The sequence below is a fragment of the Hemitrygon akajei genome, chromosome 4, assembly GCF_048418815.1.
Source record: "Hemitrygon akajei chromosome 4, sHemAka1.3, whole genome shotgun sequence".
Classification (NCBI taxonomy): domain Eukaryota; kingdom Metazoa; phylum Chordata; class Chondrichthyes; order Myliobatiformes; family Dasyatidae; genus Hemitrygon; species Hemitrygon akajei.
In genome coordinates, this window is record NC_133127.1 from 2,857,580 (window position 1) to 2,875,244 (window position 17,665).

A 17,665-nucleotide genomic window follows, 5' to 3' on the forward strand; every position below is an offset into this window, starting at 1 on the left:
ATGTGCGAAACTAATTAAATGCCTAGGAAACTAATCCGTTTTGCCAACACAATGTCCATAACTCTCCATTCCTTACAAATTCACATACCTATCTAAAAGCCTCTAAAATGTGTCCATCATATCTACGTCCTCAACCCGGGCACTGCTGTCCAGGGACCCACAACTCTGTAAAAAACTTGCCCCTCACATCTTTGAACTTACCCCCCTCACTTCCTGGTATTAGAATCACAGTCATAGAAAAGAACAGCACAGAAACAGGCATTTCAGCTCATCCATAGAACCACAGAACACTACAGCACACTACAGGCCTTTCAGCCCTCCATGTTGTGCCAACCCATATAATCCTTAAAAAAAGTACTAAACCCACACTACCCCATAACCCTCTGTTTTTCTTTCATCCATGTGCCTGTCCAAGAGGCTCTTAAATAGCCCTAATGTTTTAGCCTCCACCACCATCCCTGGCAAGTCATTCCAGGCACTGACAACCCTTTGTGTAAAAAAACTTACCCCTGATGTCTCCCCTAAACTTCCCTCCCTTAATTTTGTATATATGCCCTCTGGTGTTTGCTATTGGTGCCCTGGGAAACAGGTACTGACTATCCACCCTATCTATGCCTCTCATAATCTTGTAGACCTCTATCAAGTCCCCTCTCATTCTTCTACACTCCAAAGAGATAAGTCCCAACTCTGCTAACCTTGCTTCATATGACTTGTTCTCCAAACCAGGCAATATCCTGGTAAATCTCCCCTGCACTCTCTCCATAGCTTCCACATCCTTCCTATAATGAGGTGACCAGAATTGAACACAATACTCTAAGTGCGTTCTCACCAGAGATTTGTAGAGTTGCAACATGACCTCTCTACTCTTGAACTCAATCCCCGTTAATGAAGCCTAGCATCCCATAGGCCTTCTTAACTACCCTATCAACCTGTGCAGCGACCTTGAGGATGTATGGATTTGAACCCCAAGGTCCCTTTAGTCATCCACACTCTTAAGTAACTGACCATTAATCCTGTGCTCAGTCTTCTGGTTTGTCCTTCCAAAATGCATCACCTCACACTTGTCCGGATTGAACTCCATCTGCCATTTTTCTGCCCAACTATGCAGCCTGTCTATATCCTCTTGTAACCTTCGACAGCCTACAGCTCCATTTACAACTCCTCCAATCTTTGTGTCATCTGCAAACTTACTCACCCATCCTTCCGCCTCTACATCCAGGTCATTTATAAAAATCACAAATAGCAGAGGTCTCAGGACAGATCCCTGTGGCACTCCACTAGTCACTGACCTCCAGGCAGAATACTTTCCTTCCACAACTACCCTCTGCTTTCTTCCTTTAAGCTAATTTTTTTATCCAAACAGCCAAGGTTCCACTTATCCCATGTTTCATGACTTTCTGGATGAGTCTCTCATGAGGGACCTTGTCAAATGCTTTGCTAAAGTCCATGTAGACCACATCCACTGTCCTACGCACATCAATTTCTTTTGTTACCTCTTTGTTAGGGTTAATGTTAGGGTTAATTCGAGACTGCCATTACAGGTCAGGAGTGGCTCACGTAATATTAGGAGACCGGAATGCGAGGGAGGGGGGAAGCGAAACTGGGGATTCCGCTACACCGAAACTGCTAGTGTCACGCGATTCAGTAAACAAAAGAAACAGGTAACTCGTGAGTTATTGGCATCGGGCCAATAAGATGGACACAAGTGCCCGATATTACCTAATATGTAGCGGGGGGTTGTGCTGGGGGGAAAAGGGGTATAAATAAGAGCAGATTGTAGGGGGAAGGGAGAACGCGCCTTCTCCAGCGGGGGTCTTGTCTCCTCGCTGTGCCAGTTACGATTCTGCCAATAAAGCCACGTTTTGCTATATTCTGGTGTTGGTTGTCTCTCTTCCAAACGAACACAGGGCAGAATTTCAAGCCCAACATTTGGTGACCCCGACGTGGGGAGGGAGAGACAACACAGGCTGGCGGGTCCGACGGCAGACAACTTGCGGCCGCGTCTTGAATAAGGTAAGGAAGTGCCTGTTATATCTAAGACTTCCACTAGATAGTTAAATTACTGAGTTAGATCTGACGGAACCTCACCAACCCCAAATTACCTCGAGAAAGTTCATTCCAGGTGCGGAATCGTGACTGGTAAGTACTTATTTTTCTTATCCGTTTTAGCAGGATCCTCCGCCCGTGGAAAAGTCTTCTGAGTGAGGGGAGTTGAGAAACCCGCCGCCCATAAGGGCATAAAAGTCTCAGAAGTGAGGAGGAGAAAGTGTTCCGTGGTACACCTTAGTGCACGGGGATATTGACGGCGCCTACCTTAGACTGGTTGTTAAGAGGAGAAATCTCCCACGTGAAGGTCAGGTTTTGAAAGGCGACTGTCCCACATTTGATCTTCTCTGTGCACTGGGGAGCCATGGAACACTTCAACTTTAAGTTACCAAAACTCAGACACCTGCGTGTTGAACACCCCGGTGTCCCGTGGTGGCGACTGAGCCTAAACCACAGCACTAATCTTACATCGCAGCTATTGTTAGATAATGCCATTATGGACCCCAACAATGTACTTCAGGTACTAGACCAGGCACCCCACCAGAAAGACCACCTTCTAAGTGAGGTTCGACGCACCCTTGTAGACCCCGTTCACATGACTAAAATTTTGGATAACCTGGCAGCGAATCCCCAAGCATCTGCCAGAACAGTGATAAAATTAGGTAATCCGCCCCCTACCTGGGAGGGAATTAAGAAGGCCCCGCCACACAAATGGAAGACGGAGCTCACAATGAGTCTGACCCCAAAGTGGGAGTCGCGGGATTGGCCTGAGAAGGGATCAACGCAATCAAACTTTCCGCGTGGCATTGGACCTTTAAAAACCGTGCCCCTATTGGGAACCGCCCGTCCGGCAAGTACAACCGCGGAACTGGGGTTTGTGGCGGTCCATCTCACGTATCCTCCTGATTCAGACTTCACCCAAAAGGAGTCCGCGACTATGGCCCCCGCCACTGTCGCTGCAAATAGGCCACGCACTGGAGAGGTGCTCCAGAGCGTCGGACACTCGATCTCCCAAAACAATACAGTAAAGGAGGGAGAAAAGAAATTACACAAGTTAGAAAAAAAGCCTTCAGGCGTGGAGAGACAAAGGATGGTTCCCAGCCAATGACCAACCATTTCTGACCCTCTCCTTGCTGGCTGAATTTCAACTTCGTGTCCTCGATGATCTGGAAAACAGACGAGGGGAGGCAAAACGAAAGTTATTTGGAAAATCCTAGTCCGTAGCCAAATTAGAGGATGAGGATGTGTATCTCAAGGAATTCCTGTCCAGGTTCCAGGCGCATGCGGGCAAACCGCCGGGGAACTCCGAGCTCCCGCGCCCCACACCAAGGGAGTCAGCCACATGTCCAGACCCCGAGATTGACCCCGCAGACCCAGAGTGGATCATAGACCACCAGCCTCTTTACCCACCATTTCCACCTAGACGTTTCTGAAACTGGTGGGCGGGTGAATGCGGTCCTCTATCAGCGCAACCGAGGATCCCGGCGGGTCCTGGGCTACTATAGCTGCCGACTTGAGCCCGTTGAGCAGGGACAGCCTGCCTGTGCCCGTTTCCTAGCGGCTATCACACCTCCTCCCATATCGTCCTGTGCCACCCCCTGCTGATCCACACGGATCACAGTGTCAGCGCGCTGCTTGCGTCCGATGCTTTCAGTTTCTCGGCTAATCGACAGATAAAGATGGAGGACACCCTCCTAGCCCCGCACATCTCTTTCAAGCCGACCCGCGACCATTCCCGTAACATGACCGCGGGGGTCAATTCCGGGACGCTAGAGGCCCACGATTGCGTTGCACGTGTGGCCGAGGAGCGGAAGGTCCGGCGGGATCTATTCATGGAACCCCTTGATGAGCCCGATTGGGACCTCTTCACGGATGGTAGCAGTCGCCGGGATGACTCCGGTGTACGGGCCTCGTACGCGGTGGTGCAGCGGCAGGGCCAGGCATTCCGGACCCTGGAGGCAGACGAGATCCCACAACCAGCCTCAGCCCAACTGGCCGAGGTCTACGGCCTCCTGCGCGCCTTACAGCTTAGTGAGGGTTTGCGAGTCAATATTTACACCGACTCTAACTACGCGTGGGGGGCTGTGCATATAGAGGGAGCAGCTTGGATCCGGCGGGGTTTCCGGACCGCGGCTGGTACCCCGGTGAAGCATGAGAGACCTCTCCTCAGGTTGTTAAGGGCAGTCCGCTTACCGACTCAGGTCGCAGTGATAAAGGTGGCAGGCCACAGCTCCTCAAACACCCCCGAGGCTAGGGGTAATGATGCGGCCGACCGGGCGGCAAAAGCCGCAATTCAAATGCCCACCCTGAGGTCAGGGAGGGACACCTCAGACTGTGAGCCTCCTGGCTCGCCCCGCCCGGAGCCGGTCCAGCCGGAATCCCGAGGTTTACAGGTCGCTCCGTTGCTCCAAGCGGATGCTATGCTCCACCTTGTTGAGTTACAGGGGGCAGCATCGTCAGCAGAGCGTCGGGAGTGGATTAACAAGGGAGCTGCTCGACAACACTTCACTGTGGGTGATACGGACCACCATATCTGGCGGTCCGAGGGAGGGGAGATAGTAGCACCCAGGGCATTACTACCGTCACTATTTAAGGAGATCCATGGGCCCACCCACATAGGGATAGCCAAGGTAATAAAACTTATAAAGAATCACTGGTGGGCTCCAAAATTAAAGGAGCACATGGAAAATTTGAGAGCTGAATGTAAAATCTGTAACAAACACAATGCCCGGAGACCGCTGCCCCATCCGATGCTCAAATTCCCCAACCCCACGGGACCATGGCAGGAAATTTGTATGGATTTCACGGACATGGGAGCAAGATTAAGGACCCCCAAGAACCACCGATACCTGTTAGTTATAGTGGACCGATTCTCGAGATGGGTAGAAGCTTTCCCCACAAGGGCGGAGGATGGTGAGACGGTGGTCAACGTCCTTACCCAGGAACTGATTCCCCGATACGGAGTCCCCACTAAAATCTGCACAGACAATGGCACCCACTTTAAAAACGAACACTTGGCCAGAGTAGAGGGCGTTCTAGGGATAACCCATCGGTTCGGCAGTGTCTACCACCCAGAGAGCCAGGGTCTAGTGGAAAGAGCAAATCGAACCATAAAAGACAAAATTGCAAAAGTAATGGCGGGCACCCAGCTCACTTGGGTGGAGGCACTCCCCCTGGCTCTGATGTCCATGCGGCAAGAAAAGAATGGGGAAACTTTTCTAACACCACACGAGATACTAACGGGGCGCTCCATGCCAGGACCGCGCACATCGCCACGGTGGGAGGAAAACTGGGAGACAATGAATCAGGACATGACCCAATACATGAGAGTCCTGGGCCAGATGGTGAGGCTCATAGCTAAGCAAGTCAGGAATGCCCACCCTGAGGATGCACCCCCCGAGCTGCCGCTAAAAATAGGAGATGAGGTCTACCTGCGGCAACCAGGGCGCTCCTCCTGGAGCGAGCAGCGATGGCATGGCCCGTACCCTATTACAGAAATTTCAAACAATACACTCAAGGTGGGAAGGGAGGGGGACAATAACTGGCACCATTTCTCGCACTGCTCCAGGACAAAGAAAGGAAGACCGATTGATCCCGACTCCGACATAGAGGAGGATGACGCCATGGAAAACCCTGATATGGGTAGGAGTGATGCTCCTAGGTAAGGCGCCGATGGCCGAAGCGGGAAGGGGAGGAGATGCGTGCGGGGCGAATATCATCCTTAATGCGGACCCTCATACGGGTAGGACATTCCAGTTCGACCTGTGCGATGTGATCAACTGCTGGGGCGACAAGAGAGCCTGGACTGGGTATAATGTCTACATGTGTCCATTCACCTTGGGATACCCGAACCCATGGGTAAAGGAGTGTAGCGCATGGATAAATGTATGGTGGTGGACGGGCCCAGACCAGTCCTGGCTGGATAATAGGCCAATCAATCAAGGATCCTCCAAACCCTACTATGAGTTTAAGAGGAAGGTGAGCCTTTACAGGGGCTCCGTTTGGGGAAGAAAGCAGGGAGCGAACCCGTTAATCCTGACACTCAAGGAAGGAATACACAACCCTTTTAGTATGGAGGGATGGTCGTCACAGACCTGCTCCACTCATCGCGGATCAAAGAACAGGGAGCATGGGGCGGGGGGCGTGCTCTACCTGATCATAAGGGCGGACGTGACAGGCCGAGACCCATGGGGAATTATCCGGATCAATCTGGGAACTTACACAGACCCAGGATTGGGTCCCACAGTCAGCCCTGTTCTGGTAAAGAGTTCGGACTCGAGTAAGATAACTCCCCGGGAGTATATTGCAATTGAGACAGGGTACGTGGAAGCGAATGCCTGGGTTGACCGAGTGGTCCAATACACCACCCAGGCAGCGATAGGGGACTGCTGGGTATGTGCTACGGGGAAACCCACACTCCTCATGAGTCCTAGCCCCTTCGAGGAAGAAAACGACACCTTCCGTTGCGCCCTCGAACTCATGTCACTAACCAACCCCTCCGCCGGGTGCAAGTCCTGGGAAACCTATTTCCCCATGGCCCCGGCCAATGTGACCCCACCAGCCTTCAGGGTGGACCCGATCAGGAACATCACTTGCGTTACTAATCTGTCCCCGTCGGATCAGCCCTACAGAGTGGGAAACTTACCTGACAGTGCCTGCTCTACCCGGATCAGTCTTACTGGCACCGAAAACGCCACCATGCTGACTGTCAGTAGAGCGGACCTCTGGTGGTACTGTGGGAAACGGGTCCTATATAATTGGCTACCTGTAAACTGGGAGGGGACCTGCACCCTGATCACCCTAAATGTACCTCTTTTCATTGCGGCAAAGAACCCAGGGGACTACACCCTCAACCCAATCCCTGATGAAATCGGGAGGTGGTATAGGAACAAGAGGGCGCTCACTGAAAGGGGGGAAAGGAACCCCGATGGGATGTGGATCGATGCTATCGGTCAGGCTAGAAACATCCCGGACGAATATAAGCTGGCAGACGAGGTAGCTGCAGGCTTTGAGAGCTTTCCACTTTTTTCAGCCATATTCCCAATCACCACCAATAAAAAATGTTAACCGGATCAACCTGATCCACTATAACGTTCAGAGGCTGGCTAATCTAACCAGGGACATCGTGGAAGCCGTCCACGAGCAGCTATCACAGACGTCCCTAATGACCCTGCAGAACAGAATTGCCATAGACATGATCTTAGCAGAGCAGGGCGGAATGTGCGCCCTGTTTGGTGACATGTGCTGTATGTCCATAGCGAACAATACAGGTCCGGACGGATCACTGACCAAGGGTTTGACTAAATTGCGGTCCCTGGCCAATGAGCTAAAGCAACAATCGGGAGTCAATAACCCAGTGCTGGATTGGTTGAACCGTACGTTTGGGAAATGGGGGGTCCTACTTGGACAGTTGGCTCTAGGACTGTCTATTTCAATTGCTATCTTTATCACGTGTGGTTGTTGTTGCATACCCTGTATCAGGACCCTAGTTGTCCGAACTATAGATCGAGCCTTGACTGGAAAGGATGGACCTCCACCGGCGTACCAGGCACCCTTGTTCCCGGTGGAAGGGGAGATCGAGGCCCTCCCGAAAGCGGACGCACTATGGGAGAACACGGACTGGAATGGGCCATGCCAAGGGGGAAATTGAGAGTTGCTTTTGAATAAGTCTTCTGAAATGTTGCATGCTACTTGTAAAAATTGCGGATGTTTAGGGAACCCCTACCCATATTTTGTGACCCTAGGTCAGACAAATCAGGATATGCAAATAGGGAGGACACGCCAAAGAGTGCTGGGGGACGCTCACCTCCCTGCCTGATCCCGGCAGCCGCGGAAAAGATTGTAAGGGATGTGGCCTCTGGGAGGCCAAGGGAGGGAGTGTTAGGGTTAATGTTAGGGTTAATTCGAGACTGCCATTACAGGTCAGGAGTGGCTCACGTAATATTAGGAGACCGGAATGCGAGGGAGGGGGGAAGCGAAACTGGGGATTCCGCTACACCGAAACTGCTAGTGTCACACGATTCAGTAAACAAAAGAAACAGGTAACTCGTGAGTGTATGACATCAGGCCATAAGATGGACACAAGTGCCCGATATTACCTAATATGTAGCGGGGGGTTGTGCTGGGGGGAAAAGGGGTATAAATAAGAGCAGATTGTAGGGGGAAGGGAGAACGCGCCTTCTCCAGCGGGGGTCTTGTCTCCTCGCTGTGCCAGTTACGATTCTGCCAATAAAGCCACGTTTTGCTATATTCTGGTGTTGGTTGTCTCTCTTCCTAAACGAACACAGGGCAGAATTTCAAGCCCAACACTCTTCAAAAAACTCAATCAGGCTCGTGAGGCACGATCTTCCCTTCACAAAGCCATGTTGACTATCCATGAGTAGACTGGTCTTCTCCAAATGCTCGTAGATCCTATCCTTAAGAATGCTTTCCAGTAGTTTGCATACCACCGACATAAGACTCACCGGTCTATAGTTCCCAGGTTACTCCCTATTAACTTTTTTAAACAAGGGAACTACATTTGCCATTCTCTAGTCCTCCGGCACTTCCCCTGCAGCCAAAGAGGATTCAAAGATCACAGCTAATGCTCCTGTGATCTCTTCTCTCCAATTCCCACAACAACCTGGGGTGTATCATATCTGGCCCTGGGGATTTATTAATCTTAATGTTTTTAAGAAGATCCAGCACTTCTTCTTCCTTAATCTCCACATTGTCCAGCACACAGGCCCGCTCTACTTCAACTTCATCCTGATCAAGATCCTTTTCATTTGTGAATACTGAAGCAAAGTATTCATTTAGGACCTCCCCAACCTCCTCCGCTTCCAGGCACATGTTGCCCTCTTTATCCTTTAGCGGTCCCACCTTCGTTCTCGTCATCCTCCTATATAGGTAACGAACCGGGTCAGGTCACAGATCTCTCAGTGGGTGAGCATCTGGGGGACAGTGACCACCGCTCCCTAACCTTTAGCATTATCATGGAAAAGGATAGAATCAGAGAGGACAGGAAAATTTTTAATTGGGGAAGGGCAAATTATGAGGCTATAAGGCTAGAACTTGCGGGTGTGAATTGAGATGATGTTTTTGCAGGGAAATGTACTATGGACATGTGGTCAATGATTAAGGATCTCTTGCAGGATGTTAGGGATAAATTTGTCCCAGTGAGGAAGATAAAGAATGGTAGGGTGAAGGAACCATGGGTGACAAGTGAGGTGGAAAATCTAGTCAGGTGGAAGAAGGCAGCATACATGAGGTTTAGGAAGCAAGGATCAGATGGGTCTATTGAGGAATATAGGGTAGCAAGAAAGGAGCTTAAGGGGCTGAGACGTGCAAGAAGGGGGCATGAGAAGGCCTTGGCGAGTAGGGTAAAGGCACTCTTCAATTATGTGAAGAACAAAAGGATGACAGGAGTGAAGGTAGGACCGATTAGAGATAAAAGTGGGAAGATGTGCCTGGAGGCTGTGGAAATGAGCGAGGTCCTCAATGAATACTTCTCTTTGGTATTCACCACTGAGAGGGAACTTGATGACAGTGAGGACAATATGAGTGAGGTCGATATTCTGGAGCATGTTGATATTAAGGGAAAGGAGGCGTTGGAGCTGTTAAAATACATTAGGACGGATAAGTCCCCGGGACCTGACGGAATGTTCTCCAGGCTGCTCCACGAGGTGAGGGAAGAGATTGCTGAGCCTCTGGCTAGGATCTTCATGTCCTCGTTGTCCACAGGAATGGTACCGTAGGATTGGAGGGAGGCGAATGTTGTCCCTTTGTTCAGAAAAGGTAGTAGGGATAGTCCAGGTAATTATAGAACAGCAAGCCTTACGTCTGTGCTGGGAAAGCTGTTCAAAAAGATTCTTAGAGATAGGATCTATAGGCATTTAGAGAATCATGGTCTGATCAGGGACAGTCAACATGACTCTGTGAAGGGCAGATCGTGTCTAACAAGCCTGATAGAGTTCTTTGAGGAGGTGACCAGGCATATAGATGAGAGTAGTGCAGTGGATGTGATCTACATGGATTTTAGTAAAACATTTGACAAGGTTCCACACGGTAGGCTTATTTAGAAAGTCAGAAGGCATGGGATCCAGGGAAGTTTGGCCAGGTGGATTCAGAATTGGCTTGCCTGCAGAAGGCAGAGGGTCGTGGTGGAGGGAGTACATTCAGATTGGAGGGTTGTGACTAGTGGTGTCCCACAAGGATCTGTTCTGGGACCTCTACTTTTCGTGATTTTTATTAACGACCTGGATGTGGGGGTAGAAGGGTGGGTTAGCAAGTTTGCAGATGACACAAAGGTTGGTGGTGTTGTAGATAGTGTAGAGGATTGTCGAAGATTGCAGAGAGACATTGACATGATGCAGAAGTGGACTGAGAAGTGGCAGATGGAGTTCAACCCAGAGAAGTGTGAGGTAGTACACTTTGGAAGGACAAACTCCAAGGCAGAGTATAAAGTAAATGGCAGGATACTTGGTAGTGTGGAGGAGCAAAGGGATCTGGGGGTACATGTCCACAGATCCCTGAAAGTTGTCTCACAGGTAGATAGGGTAGTTAAGAAAGCTTATGGGGTGTTAGCTTTCATAAGTCAAGGGATAGAGTTTAAGAGACGTGATGTAATGATGCAGCTCTATGAAACTCTAGTTAGGCCACACTTGGAGTACTGTGTCCAGTTCTGGTCACCTCAGTATAGAAAGGATGTGGAAGCATTGGAAAGGGTACAGAAGAGATTTACCAGGATGCTGCCTGTTTTAGAGAGTATGGATTATGATCAGAGATTAAGGGAGCTAGGGCTTTACTCTTTGGAGAGAAGGAGGATGAGAGGAGACATGATAGAGGTGTACAAGATATTAAGAGGAATAGACAGAGTGGACAGCCAGTGCCTCTTCCCCAGGGCACCACTGCTCAGTACAAGAGGACATGGCTTTAAGGTAAGGGGAGGGAAATTCAAGGGGGATATTAGAGGAAGGTTTTTCACTCAGAGAGTGGTTGGTGCGTGGAATGCACTGCCTGAGTCAGTGGTGGAGGCAGATACACTAGTGAAGTTTAAGAGACTACTAGACAGGTATATGGAGGAATTTAAGGTGGGGGGTTATATGGGAGGCAGGGTTTGAGGGTCGGCACAACATTGTGGGCCGAAGGGCTTGTAATGTGCTGTACTATTCTATGTTCTATGTTCACATATGCATAGAACGCCTTGGGGTTCTCCTTAATTCTACATGCCAAGGCCTTCTCATGCTCCCCTTCGAGCTCTCCTAAGTCCTTTCTTTAGATTCTTCCTAGCTACCCTATATTTCTCATAAGCCCCTCCTACTTCCTTTTTCGTATATCTAACATATGCTTCCTTTTTCCTCTTGACGAGTTGCCTCACATGTTTCGTCAGTCACGGTTCCCTTTTCCTACCATTTTTCCTTGCCTCAGTGGGACAAACCTATCCTGAACCCAGCTCAAGTGGTCCCTAAACTTCTCCCACATTACTTCTGTGCTTTCCCCTTTGAACATCTGTTTCCAATTTACTCTCGCTAGTTCCTGCCTCATCCCTTCAAAGTTATCCCTTCCCCAGTTAAGCACTTTACCATTTCGTCTGATTTTATCCCTTTCCATAGCTATGCTGAAGCTAAGGGAGTTGTGGTCACTCTCACCAAAATGTTCCCCCACCAAGAGGTCTGTCACCTGACCAGGTTCATTACCCAGAACTAGATCCAGTATGGCCTCTCCTCTCGTCGGCAGGTCCACATTCTGTGTCAGGAATCCTTCTTGAACACACCTGACAAATTCAGCCCCATCTATCCCCCTTGCACTCAGGAGGTGCCAGTCAATATGAGGGAAGTTGAATTCACCCATAACTACAACCCTGTATTTCCTGCACCATTCTAAAATCTGCCTGCTTATCTGCTCCTCGGTGTCCCGAGGGCTATTTGGGGGCCTATAGACTACTCCCAGCACAGTGATTGATCCCTTCCTATTTCTGACTTCCACCCAGACTGACTCCATGGACACTCCTTCTGCAGCGTCCTCCCTTTCTATAGCCGTGATACTATCCCTGACCAGCAATACCACTCCCCCCTTTTCTACCTCCCACCTTATTCCTTTTAAAACACCTGAACCCCGGGACCTGCATCATCCAGTCCTGCCCTTCCTCCAACCAAGTTTCAGTAATGGCCACAACATCGTAGTTCCACGTACTAATCCATGCTCTAAGTTCATCCTCCTTGTTCCTAATACTCCTAGCATTGAAATAGACACATTTCAACCCCTTTAACTGGCTACAATTATGTTCTGTCCCCTGCCTGTCCTTCCTCATCAACTCAGAACTCTTAGCATCTTGCCCTTGTCCTTCTACCTTAATCCCTGCACTCACATTCTGATTCCCATCCCTCTGCCAAACTAGTTTAAACCCTCCCCAACAGCTCTATCAAACCTGCCCGCCAGGATATTGGTCCCCCTGGGATTCAAGTGCAACCCGTCCTTTTTGTACAGGTCACACCCACCCCAAAAGAGGTCCCAATGATCCAGAAATCTGAATCCCTGCCCCCTGCTCCATTCCCTCGGCTACGCATTTATCCTCCACATCATTCTATTCCTATTTTCACTGTCACGTGGCACGGGCAGTAATCCCGAGATTACTACCTTTGAGGTCCTGCTTTTCAACTTCCTTCCTAACTCCCTGTAGTCTTCCTTCAGGACCTCTGCCCTTTTCCTACCTATGTCATTGGTACCAATATGTACCATGACCTCTGACAGTTCTCCCTCCCACCGCAGGATATCTTGGACGCGATCAGAAGCATCTGGGAGGCAAACTACCATCCGAGTTTTTTTCAGCATCCACAGAATCGCCTGTCTGACCCCCTGACTATAGAGTCCCCTATCACTGCTGCCTTCCTCTTCTTTTCCCTATGGACATGTGGACATGTGGTCGATGTTTAAGGATCTCATGCAGGATGTTAGGGATAAATTTGTCCCAGTGAGGAAGATAAAGAACGGTAGGGTGAAGGAACCATGGGTGACAAGTGAGGTGGAAAATCTAGTCAGGTGGAAGAAGGCAGCATACATGAGGTTTCGGAAGCAAGGATCAAATGGGTCTATTGAGGAATATAGGGTAGCAAGAAAGGAGCTTAAGAAGGGGCTGAGAAGAGCAAGAAGGGGGCATGAGAAGGCCTTGGCGAGTAGGGTAAAGAAAAACCCCAAGGCATTATTCAATTATGTGAAGAACAAAAGGATGACTGGAATGAAGGTAGGACAGATTAGAGATAAAAGTGGGAAGATGTGCCTGAAGGCTATGGAAGTGAGCGAGGTCCTCAATGAACACTTCTCTTCGGTATTCACCACTGAGAGGGAACTTGATGATGGTGAGGACAATATGAGTGAGGTTGATGTTCTGGAGCATGTTGATATTAAGGGAGAGGAGCTGTTGGAGTTGTTAAAATACGTTAGGAAGGATAAGTCCCCGGGGTCTGATGGAATATTTCCCAGGATGCCCCACGAGGCAAGGGAAGAGATTGCTGAGCCTCTGGCTAGGATCTTTATGTCCTCGTTGTCCACAGGAATGGTACCAGAGGATTGGAGGGAGGCGAATGTTGTCCCCTTGTTCAAAAAAGGTAGTAGGGATAGTCCAGATAATCATAGACCAGTGAGTCTCGCGTCTGTGGTGGGAAAGCTGTTGGAAAAGATTCTCAGAGATAGGATCTATGGGCATTTGGAGAATCATGGTCTGATCAGGGACAGTCAACATGACTCTGTGAAGGGCAGATTGTGTCTAACAAGCCTGATAGAGTTCTTTGAGGAGGTGAGCAGGCATATAGATGAGGGTAGTGCAGTGGATGTGATCTACATGGATTTTAGTAAGGCATTTGACAACGTTCCACTTGGTAGGCTTATTCAGAAAGTCAGAAGGCATGGGATCCAGGGAAGTTTGGCCAGGTGGATTCAGAATTGGCTTGCCTGCAGAAGGCAGAGGGTCATGGTGGAGGGAATACATTCAGATTGGAGGGTTGTGACTAGTGGTTTCCCACAAGGATCTGTTCTGGGACCTCTACTTTTCGTGATTTTTATTAACGACCTGGATGTGGGGGTAGAAGGGTGGGTTAGCAAGTTTGCAGACGACACAAAGGTTGGTGGTGTTGTAGATATTGTAGAGGATTGTCGAAGATTGCAGAGAGACATTGATATGATGTAGAAGTGGGCTGAGAAGTGGCAGATGGAGTTCAACTCAGAGAAGTGTGAGGTGGTACACTTTGGAAGGACAAACACCAAGGCAGAGTACAAAGTAGGATACTTAGTAGTGTGGATGAGCAGAGGGATCTGGGGGTACATGTCCACAGATCTCTGAAAGTTGTCTCACAGGTAGATAGGGTAGTTAAGAAAGCTTATGGGGTGTTAGCTTTCATAAGTCAAGGGATAGAGTTTAAGAGACGCGATGTAATTATGCAGTTCTATAAAACTCTAGTTAGGCTACGCTAGGAGTACTGTGTCCAGTTCTGGTCGCCTCACTATAGGAAGGATGTGGAAGCATTGGAAAGGGTACAGAGGAGATTTACCGAGATGCTGCCTGGTTTAGAGAGTATGGATTATGATCAGAGATTAAGGGAGTTAGGGTTTACTCTTTGGAGAGAAGGAGGATGAGAGGAGACATGATCGAGGTATACAAGATATTAAGAAGAATAGACAGAGTGGACAGCCAGCGCCTCTTCCCCAGGGCACCACTGCTCAGTACAAGAGGACATGGCTTTAAGGTAAGGGGAGGGAAGTTCAAGGGGGATATTAGAGGAAGGTTTTTTACTCAGAGAGTGGTTGGTGCGTGGAATGCACTGCCTGAGTCAGTGGTGGAGGCAGATACACTAGTGAAGTTTAAGAGACTACTAGACAGGTATAGGGAGGAATTTAAGATGGGGGGTTATATGGGAGGCAGGGTTTGAGGGTCGGCACAACATTGTGGGCTGAAGGGCCTGTAATGTGCTGTACTATTCAATGTTCTATGTTCTATGTAAACAAATTACAGTACACATATATTGAATAGATTAAAAATTGTGCAAAAACAGAAATAATATATATAAAAATATGAGGTAGTGTTCGCGGGTTCAAAGTCCATTTAGGAATCGGGTGGCAGAGTGGAAGAAGCTGTTCCTGAATCACTGAGTGTGTGTCTTCAGGTTTCTGTGCCTTCTACCTGATGGTAACAGTGAGAAAAGGGCATGCCCTGGGTGCTGGAGGTCCTTAATAATGGACGCTGCCTTTCTGAGACATCATTCCTTGAAGATGTCCTGGGTACTTTATAGGCTAGTACCCAAAATGGAACCGACTAAATTTACAACCCTCCACAGCTTCTTTTGGTCCTGTGCAGTAACCCCCCCCCCCCCCCCACCATACCAGACAGTGATGCAGCCTGTCAAAATGCTCTTCGTGGTACAACTATAGAAGTTTTTGAGTGTATTTGTTGACATTCCAAATCTCTTCAAACTCCTAATGAAGTATAGTCGCTGTTTTGCCTTCTTTATAACTGCATCGATATGTTGGGACCAGGTTAGATCTTCAGAGATCTTGACACCCAGGAACTTGAAACTGCTCACTCTCTCCATTTCTGCTCCCTCTATGAGGATTGGTATCTGTTCCTTCACCTTACCCTTCCTGAAGTCCATAATCAGCTCTTTCATCTTACTGATGTTGCATGCCAGGTTGTTGCTGCGACACCACTCCACTAGTTGGCATATCTCACTCCTGTACGTCCTCTCGTCACCACCTGAGACTCTACTAACAATGGTTGTATCGTCAGCAAATTTGTAGATGTTATTTGAGCTATGCTTAGACTCACAGTCATGTGTATAGAGAGAGTAGAGCAGTGGGCTAAGTGCACACCCTGAGGTGCGCCAGTGTTGATCGTCGGCGAGGAGGAGATGTTATCACCAATCCACAGAGATTGTGGTCTTTCTGTGAGAAAGTTGAGAATCTAATTGCAGAGGGGGATAAAGAGGCTCAGGTTCTGCAGCTTCTCAATCAGGATTGAAGGGGTAAGTGGGGTGGCCATTGTTGGGAATAGGCCAGTGGTGAGCGTCAGGCTTCAGCTCGAAAGAAATGTTGGCTCTGGGTAATTTTCTGTGAAATTTCCCTTTGTTTTCTCACTACTGTACCTAGTGTAGTAAATGGCTGTTTTGTGTTCTTCATGCTGGATGTTGGAGTCTCCCAGGGAACTACATCTGCCTGAAGTGCATCCTGCTGCAGTTCCTTGAAGACCGTGTTAGGGATCTGCAGCAGCAACTGGGTGACCTTCGGCTTGTACGGGAGAGTGAGGAGGTAATTGATCCGAGTTATAGGGAAGTAGTCACCCTGAAGTTGCAGGAGGCGAGTAGCTGAGTGACTGTCATGAGAAATGGAAATAGCCAGTTGGAGCAGAGCACCCCGTGGCCATTCCCCTCAAAAACAAGTACACAGCATTGGATGCCTTTGTGGGGGATGACCTCCCGGAGGAATGCCACAGAGACCAGGTTACTGGTACTGAGCATCGGTTCGTGGTGCAGAAAGGAAAGTGAGAGAAGAAGGGAGCGGCAGTGATAGAGAGGGAAACAGACAGGAGATTCTGTGGACCTGAACGGGACACCAGGGTGGTATGTTACCTCCCAGGTTCCAGGATCAGGGATGCCTCAGATCGCCCTTGGAAGAGGAGGGAGAGCAGCCAGATGTCTTGGTATGTATTGGTACCAATGACATAGGAAGGAAAAACAAAGAAGACCTGAAAAGAAAATTTAGGGAGTGGGGCAGAATGCTGAGAAGCAGGACCTCCGGGGTAGTAACTAATGGACACTGCCTGTGCCACACACCAGTGAGGGTAGAAACAGAATGATCTGGCAGCTGAATGGTGGCTGAGAAGCTGGTGTAGGGGGCAGGGCTTCAGGATTTTGGATCATTGGATCTCTTCTGGGGGAAGTATGACCTATTCAAAAGCAGGCAGTCAGATTGTCTGGAAGGACAAAATTTCTGCCAGCAGGATGTGTTTCAGTGCATTAGAGATGAAAAATCATAAAGGGTAGCAAATACCCTACTCAAAGTGTTATATCTCAGTCCACAGAGTATAGGAAATACGGTGGATGATCTTGTTGCACTTTTACAGATTGCCAGGTATGATGTTGTAGCCATCACTGAATCGTGGCTGAAGGACGGTTGTAGTTGGGAGCTGAACGTCCAAGGTTACACATTGTATCGGAGGGATAGGAAGGTAGGCAGAGGGGGTGGTGTGGCTCTACTGGTAAAGAATGGCATCAAATCAGTAGAAAGATGCAACATAGGATCGGAAGATGTTGAATCTCTGTGAGTTGAGTTAAGAAACTGCAAGGGTAAAAGGAAGCTGATGGCAGTTGTATACAGGCCTCCACTTCCCAGTGGACCACAGGTTACAACAGGAGATAGAAAAGGCGAGTCAAAAGGGCAATGTTATGATAGTCATGGGAGATTTCAACATGCAGGTTGACAGGGAAGATTAGGTTGGTAATGGATCTCAAGAGAGTGAATTTGTTAAATGCTTACAAGATGGCTTTTTAGAGCAGTTTGTCATTGAGCTTACTAGGGGATCAGCTATACTGGATTGGGTGTTATATAATGAACTGGAGGTGATTAGGGAGCTTAAGGTAAAAGAGCCCTTAGC

General features: G+C 48.9%; 1 protein-coding gene across 1 annotated transcript in view; it reads right to left on the reverse strand.

Moving 5' to 3' along the window:
- The window catches only part of LOC140725866 (disintegrin and metalloproteinase domain-containing protein 12-like), a 175,279-nt gene that overhangs the window by 125,485 nt on the left and 32,129 nt on the right, over positions 1–17,665 (reverse strand). The window lies entirely within an intron of this gene.